The 12,509-nt window shown below is 40.2% G+C and overlaps 1 non-coding gene across 1 annotated transcript; it reads right to left on the bottom strand.

Annotated features, from left to right (window-relative positions):
- Window positions 1–12,223: 12,223 nt before the first annotated feature.
- Trnam-cau (transfer RNA methionine (anticodon CAU)) lies at window positions 12,224–12,295 on the bottom strand. Its single transcript has one exon. It is a non-coding gene; the product is annotated as a tRNA-Met (tRNA).
- Between the last annotated feature and the right edge of the window lie 214 nt (window positions 12,296–12,509).

Raw genomic sequence — 12,509 nt, 5'->3', positions numbered from 1 at the left:
TAGATATTGTCCATTTATAGGATCGTGGAGACAATTGAGAGTTCACTCCCTCAATATCAGTTAAGCCTCAAATGGCTCTGAGCACTATGGGACTTAACATCTGAGGTCATCAGTCCCCTAGAACTTAGAACTAATTAAACCTAACTAATCTAAGGACGTCACACACACCCATGCCAGAGGCAGGATTCGAACCTGCGACCGTAGCGGTCGCACGCTTCCAAACTGAAGCGCGTAGTACCGCATGTCCACTGCGGCCGGCATCAGTTAAGGCCTGGAGATGGTGTTGTAAGTCACCTAAACTGGTTGCAATATAATAAAATAACATCAAAACGACGGCTGCAGGTGTTTTATCAGTGACTCACCTTTTGGTGGTCCGTAGGATGCTACAAATCACCGTCCACACTGCGACAGACCGTACCTGGAATTCTTAACGGAGCAGATAACAAGACGAGATCGTAATTAGGTGCCACAGACGTAAAAAGTACATTTGCATATTATTTTCTCAGAATCCATCGAAGACTTACCAGCTGTACCGTACATCTGATAATGGTTAACCACACTTGTGTGACCTGAACTAATTATTGTTTGTTGATTATTAGCCCGCATCTCGTGGTCGTGCGGTAGCGTTCTCCTTTCCCACGCCCGGGTTCCCGGGTTCGATTCCCGGCGGGGTCAGAGGTTTTCTCGGTCTCGTGATGGCTGGGTATTGTGTGATGTCCTTAGGTTAGTTAGGTTTAAGTAGTTCTAAGTTCTAGGCGACTGATGACCATAGATGTTAAGTCCCATAGTGCTCAGAGCCATTTGAACCATTTTTTTGTTTATTATTGTATGGCTAAGTGCAGACTATTTTGCGACCTAGTTCTGCGATAAAGTTCATAAGTGCTGGCTTCTTTTGCAAGCTCACACACAAGAAGCACATTTCAGTTAAGCAACACTGAAGTTTCTTAGTGATACAGTCACAACAACGATTTATTGACACATAGTCAGCACAGTTTCAGAAAATATCGTTCTTGTGAAACACAACTAGCTTTTTTATACTCATGAAGTAAAAAGTGCTATCGACAGGGGATGTCAAATTGATTCCATATTTTTAAATTTCCAGGAGGCTTCCGACAGCGTTCTTCACAAGCGTCTTCTAACCAAACAGCGTGCCTACGGAGTATCGCCTCAGTTGTGCGACTGGATTCGTGATTTCCTGTAAGGAAGGTCACAGTTCGTAGTAATAGACGGAAAGTCATGAAGTAAAACAAAAGTAATATCCGGCGTTCCCCAAGGAAGTGTTATAGGCCCTCTATTGTTCCTGATCTATATTAACGACATAGGAGACAATCTGAGTAGCCGTCTTAGATTGTTTGCAGATAATACTGTCATTTACCGGCTTGTAAAGTCATCACATGATCAAAACGACTTGAAAAATGATGTAGATAAGATATCTGTATGGTGCGAAAGTGGCAATTGACCCTAAAAAAGGAAACTGTTAAGTTGATCAGATGAGAACTAGAAGAAATCAGCTAAACTTCCATTACGCGATAAGTCACACAGATCTGAAGGCTGTAAATTCAACTAAATGCTTAGGAATTATAATTACAAATAACCTAAATTGGAACGATCGCATAGCTAATATTGTGGGTAGAGCAAACCAAAGACTGTGATTCATTGGCAGGACACTTAGAAGATGCAAAAGGTCTACTAAAGAGACTGCTTACACCACGCTTGTCCGCCCTATTCTGGAGTATTGCTGTGCGGTGTGGGATCCGCATCAGGTGGAACTGACGGATGACATCGAAAAAGTACAAAGAAGGGCTGCTCGTTTTGTATTATCGCGAAATAGGGGAGATCGTGTCACAGACGTGATACGTAAATTGAAGTGGCAATCATTAAAACAAAGGCGTTTTTCGTTGCGACGGGATCTTCTCATGAAATTTCAATCACCAGTTTTCTCCTCCGACTACGAAAACATTGGCACCTACCTACATAGGGAGAAATGATCATCAAGATGAAATAAGAGAAATCAGGGCTCGCACAGAAAAATTTAAGTGCTTGTTTTTCCTGCGTGCCGTTCGAGAGTGGGACTGTAGAGAGACAGCTTGAAGGTGGTTCATTGAACCCTCTTCCAGGCACTTTATTGTCAATAGCAGAGTAATCACGTAGATGTAGATCTTACCGACAACTCACATTCACGATGTGCATAAACTTTGCAGGCAGCAGTACTTTTCATTTGTGTAGTGGATTCAGGACACTTCCAGAAAAATACTTCCTCCCGATTCTCCACGACAACCAAACTGCAACAAAGCATTACTAGAGGGCTCCAAAAAGTAAGTTACAAAGGTCGTCCCATGATATTACCTCTGCGTAACAAGAGCGATGCGTTGTCAGAAGAGAGTAAATGTTCCGCATTTCCTATAGATAAGAGTTCTATTGCGGTACGGATAACAGGGAATGAAAAGACACGATAACTGGAAACAGGCTCCAAAGCTGAAGTACGCGGAACTGTACGATTCTTGTGGGCAGAATATTTATACTACACACGGATTCACTATGAACTTCTAGCAGTATATGGGCCAAATAGGACGTCGAGTCCATCGGTAGTGGAATGGTGCCAACAGTTTCACCAAGGCGTCAAAGACGTGGAAAGAGTTGATCAGGAAGGCAAATATGGGCTACAAGCGACAGAGTCCTGGAAATCGATGAATTAATTCACGACAACTGCAGATTTTTTGACAATAAGGGTTTTTAGAAAGCGGTTCCCGAACGGCTCCATGACTAAGGAGTGGATGGAACGACTGACAGAACCTCCCGACCATTGTTTACATACACTTCGCGACTATGCTGAAAACTGGTGTCATGATCTGTGTCACTATGAAGTGTAGTGCAGCTTTCAAAGGAACTTACTCGGCCGACCATAATAGTGTATACATTGTTCTTTGATGTCTCCTCGTTGAGGCTATATCACGTTACGCATAACGCAGTATACACTGAAGAGCCAAAAAAATGGTACACTTGTCTAATATCGTGCAGGATACGAACGAGCACAGAGAACTACCACAACACGACGTGGCATGGACTCGACTAATTTCTGGATTAGTTCTGGTGGGAATTGACACCAAGAATCCTGCATGGCTGTCCATAAGACCATAAGAGTACGAGGGGGCCGATATCTCTTCTGAAGAGTAATTTGCAAGGCATCCCAGACATGCTCAATAATGTTAAAGCCCGGGAAGTCGGGTGGCCAGCGTAAGTGTTCGAACCCAGAATAAGGCTCCTGGAGCCAATTTGTAGCAATTCTGCACGTGTGGGGTGTCGTATTGTCCTGCTGGATCTGCCCAAGTCCGTCGGAATGCACAATGGACATGAATGGATGCAGGAGATCAGACAGGATGCTTATGTAAGTGTCACCTATGAGAGTCGTATGTAGACGTATCAGGGGTTCCATATAACTCCAACTGCTTACGCAAGATACCATTAGAATGTCTCCACCAGCTTGAACAGACCCCTGCTGACATGTGGCGTCTATGGATTCATGAGGTTGTCTCCATAGCCGCATACGTCCATCCGCCCGAAACAATTTGAAACGAGGCTCGTCCGACCAGGCAACACGTTTCCAGACATCAACATTCTATGTGCCTCTTTGAACTGTCTGCATAAAGTTGGGGTATTTCCAAGAGCAGTAAGAATCCCAGACCTGCCTCCCATAGAAAATGTGTGCGACAAATTCTCACGTCAAATCCGTCCCCGTGCCAGTATACAGAATATCAAGGACAATTGAGAGCCAGCTTGTCTCAGCAGCCGGCCGCGGTGGTCTCGCGGTTCTAGGCGCGCAGTCCGGAACCGTGCGACTGCTACTGTCGCAGGTTCGGATCCTGCCTTGGGCATAGATGTGTGTGATGTCCTTAGGTTAGTTAGGTTTAAGTAGTTCTAAGTTCTAGGGGACTGGTGACCACAGCTGTTAAGTCCCATAGTGCTCAGAGCCATTTGAACCATTTGTCTCAGCAGACGGCGCAACATCCTTATGACGCCCTTCACAAACGAATCAGTGCATGAATCCAGGCCAGAGGAAGTGTGACATCATACTGATAACTTCACTCATACAGCCGGGTTCTTTGTAAATTTGATTCGATTCCTTAATCACTGAAATAACGTCAACTACCTTCTCAGCCCATGAAGTTTCATTTCGATTCCTCCTCCCCATCAGCGTGCTTCAGCTTTTTTGTCACGCAGTGTATACATGCAACTTTATGGCTACTGAATGATGATACTTTGTCGAAATGAAATTTAATGTACTATGTTGCCTGTCTGGAACTGGTAATGCCCTATGTTAACGTTTTGAGCACTTGATATGACAGTCATAACACTAAACGCACGAACCACATGTAAGTATCATGTTTTTTTTTGGTACAATAAAATAAACTTTGTGTTCTGCCTTACCGCAGGTCTTGTCATGGGGGAAGCCTCGTCAGAGAGGTCCGCCGCATGAGCGTCTAGGGAAGTGATTCCAGTGGTGGTTTCCCGTTGCCTTACACTGATGATGATGAAACGATAATAAGGACAACACCCAGTCCCTGAGCGAAGAAAATCTCCGACCCAGCCGGGAATCGAACCCGGTGCCCTTGGCGTGACAGACCGCCGCGCTAACCAGCTATTGGGGCGGACTTGGTACAATAGGCAGATGTTTATTGGACCTCTTCTCCTGACACCGGAAAGCTGTTATTATGTTACAAATTGATCTAGTTCCACATATGTTACCTGGTACATGTCTTCTTCGAAGGCTCTTTTCAATGCAAATAACCTTTTTCCACTCAAAAAATTAGGTTGGTGTCATAATTTGGCAGCTATAATCGTTAAAAATTACTTCAGTACATAAGATAATTTACCACATTGTCTACTATAACTCAGGGAAAACTGCGCCTCGGTGTATTTACTCCTTACGATTAAATTGCGAGCGTCTATTTCCACCTGCATGCAAAATAAAAAATAAAAAATCGATCTCATTCGTAGGTTTAACTGTTGCTGTTCTCCCCACTCTGACCGCTGTGGCTGAGCGGTTCTAGGCGATTCAGTCCGGAACCGCGCTGCTGCTACGGTCGCAGATCCGAATCCTGTCTCGGTCATGGATGTGTGTGCTGTCCTTAGATTAGTTAGGTTTAAGTAATTCTAAGTCTAGGGGACTGATGACCTCAGACGTTAAGTCCCTAGTGCTTAGAGCCATTTGAACCATTTGTTCTCCCCATGAGCCATTTGCTATTGGGAATGAGTTCCATACACATGTACCGTCTTCCACTCACTGTGTATTGGTTGAGGAATATGAGTTGTAGATCGTCAACCCCCGGCAGCTGAGTGGTGCTGGCACGGTAGCTCAGCGTGTTCGGTGAGAGGTCTGCTCGTCCTCTGAAAAAAAACAAAAAAAACCACCGAAAGCTATCGACTTGAACGGATGTCTTGTGACGCCCGCCCAGACCAAACGCAACGATCAATACAGAAGGAAAAGAGTGGTCAGCGGGACCGATTGTCAATCCCAAGGGCCCGGGTTCGATTCTCGGCTGGGTCGGTTTTTTTCTCCGTTTAGGGACTGGGTGTTGTGTTGTCCTTATCATCATCGTTTCATCCCCATCGACGGTCAAGTCGCCGAAGTGGCGTGAAATCGAAAGACTTGCACCAGGCGAACGGTCTACCCGACGGGAGACCCTAGTCACATGACATTTACATTTTTAATGTAGATCTACTGCTTATAAATTTCAGATTAAGGTATATTTGAAAGTAGGTTGAAACATCCACGTTTGAAAATGTCCGTGGTAATAAAACAAAACTTGATCAGTTTGAAAATAAAGGTCCCTGTGCTTAATGAGTGCTATCCCGGAACTAATAACATTTCTTACTTTTATCTGCGCAGTGGTAACGTTCTTTGTGCTGCTCCCTGTTAGTAAATAAAATAGTATAGTTAGCAAACAGCTACTGTGCAAGGCTGTTGCTTAGCATATATTTTAATTAAATCGAATATGACGTATCATGCCAATTTAATGATGTGTGAGCCGGCCATTGTGGACTAGCGGTTCTAGGCGCTTCAGTCCGGAACAACACGGCTGCTACGGTCGCAGGTTCGAAGCCTGCCTCGGGCATTGATGTGTGTGATGTCCTTAGGTTAGCTAGGTTTAAGTAGTACTAAGCCTATGGGACTGATAACCTCAGATGTTAAGTCCCACAGTGCTTAAAGTCATTTTAACCAGTTTTAATTATGTGTGTGTAATGTGTAGCCAGGAAGTGTACGCAAGACCGACGTGTGGAATAAAATAAGATGGCAAGGTTACGGCTCTGTAAACCCACTGAGGTAACAGCGGATGAATTCTAACGCTGCAAATTTCTTCTTGAATTACATAGTTCAGCAGTTCACGTCTCTTAATTTGGCGTACATCTGAAGGAGTTTTGACCCAAATTTGTTTTAAAATTGTTCGGTACTCCTGTACAGTAAATGAGCAAATTTTAAACTGATGTGTACTAGTTGTGATAAGGGGTTCCCGCTGTAATTTGTTGTTGTCCACTTCAAGTGGTTTTGCTAAATTGGATTTATCTGAATATTGTTTTTAGCTCTGGACTGCTGACAGTTCGTTATTATAAATTTGTTAAAGGGTTACTACTTGCATTTTTGAGATAGCATTGGGGATTTTAAATTTTTTATCGCAAATAGCTATCGAGTTTGATGTGAAACTTTCAGTTGATGCTATAATTGCTTTGGGTTCAAATTTGACACTACTGTATCACCTGTATTTTACCACTGATAAGCGTAAATATTATCAATCAAGAGTAAGCCTTGTAATGGCTACCCTTTGAAAGAAGTAAAAGAAAAGCGGTACGACAACATGTTCACTGTTGTTTAAGAATTATTTGTTAATACATTTGTTTTAAAGGATGGCTGAATTAATGTTAGCCCTGCACCTTACCAATCCTTCACAGCTGCTACCATACCAAATGGTTTGCTCATCAAAAACTGGCGAACTTGCATAAATCTGAGGATTCAGCACTCAGGAACACTGCTACAAGATCGCGTGTAAACTAGTACCTCAGAAACTGACTGTGCCTAGTGCAGAACAGCTTGTTGAAATTATCAAAGTGGTCGAAAAAATGAAAATCGACACACTAAAATGACATCACTTTTGATGAACAAACCTAGCTACAATTTCTGCAGTAGTAATGGAAGGACCATGCTGGATTGTTAAGCTGTCAGGCAATGGCGTTTTCTAACGGTAAATTTGACCTTGCAGATGTATCCCTGCTTGTGAAGGTGTTCATGTATACATGAAGACTTTATTCGAACAAAAATTATCATCTTAGTGAAAATTAATAACTTTCGAGTGCAACTATTCATCTACTCACAAAAACATATCTGCATCTACGTTCATTATTTGTCTTTTTATCGTCCCTCAGTCACTCTTGCTTTACGCATAAAACAAATACGCAAATTTTTACTCTCATTAATTATCTATGTTTCTGAAGAAACGTTGGCCTCAAGTGCTCCATTTTCTTTAGTTTAAGTTATTTTAATCGCCATCACTTGAACGTGAAACATAACGAGACACACTGCTCTTTTCCAAAATTCTTCCTGTGGAGTACAGTCATTCATTCAGTTTCTGTATGCTTGGTGCACGGATTTGGTCCATAAGACATTATTTTAAGGTCACCTGCAGGTGTTTAAATGAGGTAACAAATACCACTAATACTCCAAACAGACACTGTGAATTTTCGTCTTTTTTCACACACATGTGTTCCTACAATCCTCTATCTATTAATTCGAATATAAATTTTTCTTAGTCGTCCTGCATATTCCTACAGACATCCAACTATTTTATTTTCCATCCAACTGTTTTATTTTCTTATCAGTGAACGACATTGCCACGGAGCAGTGTGAGACTGCTGCTGACCTTAAACGAAAAACTGTTTAGATATCTTCTGAATATTGGTCAGCCTAGTAACCACCTACTTTAGCTGTACCTGTAAACAGTTCATTGTTTAATTTGTGGTCTATGGTATTAGACATTTTCTCCAGGTCATAAACATAAATTACCAATGATTTACTTTTCCTGAATTCGGTACAGTTGCAAGATGTAGAAGAAAATTTCTACTGCACTACTGATTTATGTTTGTTTACTGCAAATAGGACATCAGATATAGCATTCTAAGTATGTAGATCCACCTAAAGTAAGTTGAAGTTCATTTTTCCCTATCTAACTGTACCACAGATCATCTCACATGACAATCGAGGCTAACGTTATACCTTTGAGAGGAATTTGTAAGTAGTTGTGGGTAGTTGTGAGGTAAACTAGCGGAAACAGAACAATCAAACTAGAATTAGTTTCTGAAGCACTCCAGCAGAGTATAAAATACAGTAAACAGGTGCTTCAGGAACAGATGTCCTCTCAGCACAAATAGAAGTTGTGAAATTATTGTAAAATTACATTTTAAGACTGTCGCCAGCCTAATTAGGCATTCTTGTGTGAAGCAAAATGATAAAGCAGAAGGCAGTGCTGAGGCTGAGCCACACGCTAAATTCTCTCCTTATATCTGCTTATACTACAACATAGTAACCTAACCTTGCAGATAAATGTGGTACTAACAAACAAATGGCCAATGAGATAGTAAACAGTAATATAAGCCTCTCAATAACATACAACTTAAATGAACCAGTAGCAACAGAGTATAAAACCAGTTAAAATTGGTCTTAGAAATGGGAGTCTAAATTCCAATCCATGATAATTGCCAACTCATGGTATTTTCTAGAGTTTCATTGAAGAAGCCATAGTAATTACAGTAGATTTTCTCAAATTACTTAGTTCAGTAACTTATTTAGTTTGGTAGTGTCAGATACTGAATTAGAACTTTTTCAGTTACTGTACAAATTTCGAAGAATAGGGAAGACATTACAATGATCAAATTAGTCAAATTATAATGCAAGTAAACTCAAACATGAATATTTATTGCAAAACAATAAACTGAAATTAATCTCATACTCAAGAGTAATATTACATTAAAAGTCTGTAAATTACAGTACTTCACATTATATTAAGTTACTCATTTGTTTCCAGTTTCTTAGTTTTTTGTTGACAGTGTCAGGCACATATCTGTTGAGTAATAGTTTTTAGAGAGAGCTCACGCTGAGTAATTCTTAGAGCTCAGAATGAGCAGTCCCAAAGGTGATGATGATTGTAAGAATAATCGTGTCTGAAAATCAGAAATCCTTCAAATTTAAGATTTTTTAATGAATACCGTCCACAGTAAAGTGGAAGATATAATAAATGGAGATGTAAGGAACTGGAAAACTGGAAATTTGGTTTTCAGTGGTTCAGCTGCTCATGTCTGCAGACATATACCTTGGGTAATGCTAAGCGACTAACAACTATTAAGAAGAGACCAAACTGTCGTAAGAGACCTGTCAGTCAGTATGTATGGAGGAAAGATATGTGAAGAGGTTCTTACAGGATTCCCAAGTTTGTAAGATTAGATTTTCAGTACTAATTTACCAAATGAATGTAGAAGTCATAAGGAGAGCAAAGCATGCTCATTTGTGCAGAACAATGAAAGAACTTACTCCATGAAACACGTGGAACACGGTGTACAACTTCACGGTAGGGGAAGGATTCTGGGCTTTAAACTGGTAACTGCTAATAATCATCCTAAATATGAATTGGCAACATATGTAACAAGCAAAATTAGTAACTATGACTTCTTCCTATCAGTTACAGGTGACAATGTTTTCACAGCTACAGTTAAAGTCAACCTGTACAAACCACCAGGATGAAACTGGCCTTCTTCAACCATCCTTCAGAACAACATGCAAGTGTCATTGCTGGACACTATAGCCACCATATACTTTGGGGACATCAAGAATGTGAAAAAAGTAGACAAGAACTTGGCGACTGGATGGGAACGGAAGATCTCAGACTTTATATACGATGCAAAAGATGAGGTAACCTCCTTTTCTGGCTAGTGGAAAAAGGGCTACACACTTGAGCTATGCTTTATCACAGTCTCCAGATGCGCCCAATGAGGTGCACTGCAGAGTCCTGACCAGATTCTCCCACTGTTGGCATCGTCCAGCAAAGCTCCATACATGATTTTTTCATACACATCACCCACTCTTATCCAAGACCAAGATGGAACTTTAAAAAACCAAGCTTCCAGACAAACAGATGCCAACATAAGAGGGATAAAATCCAATTTCATAAACTATAACAGATTCATCGGCGTTCTGAAAAGTGCAGCAAAACTGTCCGTACCCACAGGTCACCACAAGGAATAAATTCCTGGAATGAAGACACCAAAAGGTTTCTGAAGGAAATCAAAGACGGTAGTGATCCTACTACTGCCTCTAACCTTCAACAATAACTAAATGAGATCAGACAAAATAGGTGGAAAGAAACTGTAGCTTGCTTGGACTGTACTTACTCCAGTAGGAAGGCCTGGTCCTCAATTAGAAGTTGGTGCAACAAACACCGCCAGGCATAATATAAATTTGGATGATATGGCCAATTACATGATCTCTACCACCAGATCATCAAGAAATAAACACATCAAAAGAGAGGTTAAATCCTCTTTAAAATTAGAGAAACGATGCTTTTCTTGACCTCATAGAATCAACAGAATCTATACATGTTCAGTTACAGTCCTGTGATGAGATTTGATGATCTTTACGACGTTTTCAAAATAATAAATCACCATGCTATCAGAATCGGCCATTGAAATACTTAATAAACAACGTTCGAAAAATCTTACAGGCATAGCATATAGGTACAACAGTACATCAATCACTGTTTAAAATAATAAACTTTTCATTAAAGAACATGTATCCTGGAGTCCTTTTCGGAAGTATGGAGCTGAAGTATTGACTCGCTGACAGTAATTTCGCAAATGAAACTAAATGAACTTCCGACAACATTTAATGACTGCTGGCAACAATACGTTTATTATACAAATTGATGCTAGTTCAGATACACATACTCTCTAATTATAGCCCAAGACAAAAGTGAGTCTTTTCATTATATTAACATAGCAAGGGCATAATCTCCACAGAGTAACGCTAGAATTCTAAAAGCTCAAGCTAAGTTGCGTGTGGGTGATCTGATTATTAGTTCTCGACTGTTTTTATTGTCTTTACACTTAAAAATTTGCACTTTTTTCTCATGAGGGAATTCAGCTCGAATGTCACATTCCTTTCTGTTTGATTTCTGGTATATAGGGCTCACTAGTTTATGAGTCTTTCAGTATGAGCTGATACCAAGAGTCATAGGACATGACTATCACGTATTGTACCTGTGACCTGAAAAATAGATAGTAAGATTTATTCAGTCACTTCCTTAAGCTCTTTCGTAATTTAACACTGGGTTACAACGTAGCCTACGGAAGTGATGTCCATATTTAATAATTGTTGTGTTTCCTTCATTTGATTTAACATCAAGTACAATATAGTTTCTAATGCTTCTCGTTTACGTGTTTCAGAGTGTCAGTTTCCTTCTTTATTACTTTATGTTGCTGAAATATTTAGCTTTGACTTCTTTAGGGATAGTTTTTTCTTGCTGTGAAAGTGTTACATTTTGTTCTTCGTCGTTCTACTTCGCTATTTAACAGGCTATTTTTACAATTAAGGTACAAGTACAACTGCTAATTGCGAAAGTCATTTTCTTACACAGCACTCTTTTTTCAGATTTTCAACAAGCTAATAGACATTTAGACATGCACAACATGCAAATTTTGTATGGTTAATGACTTTCACAGCTGCATAATTGTAATATTGAAATTTTGTTACTGTTAGCCACTTCAAGCACGACAACGTGAAAGATAGCTTTAACAATTGAGTTACCATTTTATTTTTTTGTAGTACCACATAAAATTCAAGTAAGATATTACAGAGAGGCAAAATGTAGTTGGTCAGATGATCATAAAAAATGAATTATGACCAACATTTTTTAAAGATTAATTTAAATAAAATAAGAAATTAAAATGGCTGGCACTATTTAATTCATATTCAAAAGTCTCACAATTCTTTTTTTTAACAGAGTATCATCTAGCAGAGCTAAAAAAGGATGTGTTGTACGGATTAGAAAACCAACCAAAAATGACTGCAGACCATTTAACAAAATATTGGTACAAATAATTTTATTAAATGTTTCGCAGTGTGTGAACGTTTCATACAGCTTTGGATACTGAAACGAAATAGAACACATACATAAAATTAAAATTTTAGCAGAGCGTGGTTTCGATCCACGGACCTCTGGGTTATGGGCCCAGCACGCTTCCACTGCGCCACTCTGCTCATGTTTCTTCGGCCGTACCTCAGAGTATGACTTGAAAAGTCTTATAACGTAACACCTCTAAACGCTTAGTTAATGAATTTCCATGGAAATCTCTGCCGCTTGCGATGTATTCCACGTCAAGAAACGGTCTATACTCCCAGCTTGAGGCGTCTGCTTCCATTTTCAGATGTGTTATCCCTCTCCTCTCACTGTAATGACATATCCTTTGAGTAA

This window comes from Schistocerca gregaria, chromosome 1 (genome assembly GCF_023897955.1).
Source record: "Schistocerca gregaria isolate iqSchGreg1 chromosome 1, iqSchGreg1.2, whole genome shotgun sequence".
NCBI lineage: Eukaryota > Metazoa > Arthropoda > Insecta > Orthoptera > Acrididae > Schistocerca > Schistocerca gregaria.
Note: the sequence above shows the minus strand (reverse complement) of the source record. Positions and strands in the feature narration are given on the sequence as shown.